This window comes from Wasmannia auropunctata, unplaced genomic scaffold, assembly GCF_000956235.1.
Source record: "Wasmannia auropunctata unplaced genomic scaffold, wasmannia.A_1.0 LD336092.1, whole genome shotgun sequence".
Taxonomy (NCBI): Eukaryota; Metazoa; Arthropoda; class Insecta; order Hymenoptera; family Formicidae; genus Wasmannia; species Wasmannia auropunctata.
The window spans coordinates 3,473,533-3,474,785 of NW_012026798.1; positions in this window are offsets into that span (position 1 = coordinate 3,473,533).

Here is a 1,253-nt window from a genome sequence, read left to right on the forward strand (position 1 = left end):
TTTTTGAAAAAGTAAAATTACTATTATTTGATAATAAGAAAATACGAAAATATACTTTGTGAGCTGTTTTTCTTTACAGTAATAATAAATAAGCGAAAGGATAGTCAAGAATGGAATGGCGATAAGCATTTTATTAGAGGCAAGCACAGAAAAGTCTAATTAAAATCTCCTCAATTGAGAGTAGTGACTAATGTATGTAGAGGCATATCACTGTATACCCGTCTTCATATACGAAAAGACAGATTTACTTTGGCTGAAATTAATACTATAGCTCAACAGATTTGTCATGTAAATATGATTTCGTGTATAAATATTACATAAATATTTTAAAAATTATTTTTTAAGTCAAGTCATCTGTCTGTATATAATTATATTATTAACAAAACTTGGCATATTAAAAGGCATTAAAGACGTATAAATAAATTTTAATTAAGATACTAAAAATTCGATTAAAGTGTAAATATTCAAATAATTTTTATATAACATAATGTATTCTTGTAATAATTTTATAGGAAGAGATTTTATAGGAAGGATAATTTATATGAAGTATCTTCATTCTTTTAATACACGATTTAATACACGAGGATCTCAGGAGCAAGAACGTACCCAGACAGCACAGGATATCCTATGGACATCCGTTTTATGTCCATTTCTGGTCGGGACATCCATGAGCCTTACAAGCTGTCCATAGGATATACATTTGTGGACACTATAAGAATATCCCCAAAAGGATAAGTTTGTATGTCCATATGCTATCCTCATTTGTACATACGTTATCATACATATCCGTATTATCAAAATATTTACCGGAGATACTTAAATATATATATATATACAGGGTGTCCCGTAATGACCGGACTAACGCTTAAGGGTAGATTCATGAGATCATTTTAAGACAAAAGTTTTAATACCAAAATGTTGAGACTATAATAGTTTTTGAATTATAAGTGTTTAAAGTTAACTAATCAGATCGTCTAAAGTTGGCGCGCTCAGGTACGGCACGCGCAACTCCTAAAAACAAAAACTGACTTATCGCCCCTTTTATTAATATCGATGTAAGGATTACATATGTGAATATAAGATTATTTTTATTGATATTTCTGCAAACACATTGCGCGATAACATTGTACAATAATATTTACTTTTTATAATAACATTTTTTGTCTTTACATAATACATAAAGCGCAAACTGTCAGATGACATTTCATTCAAAAATCTGTTATTAATTGCATATCTTAAAGACAAAACTGTAA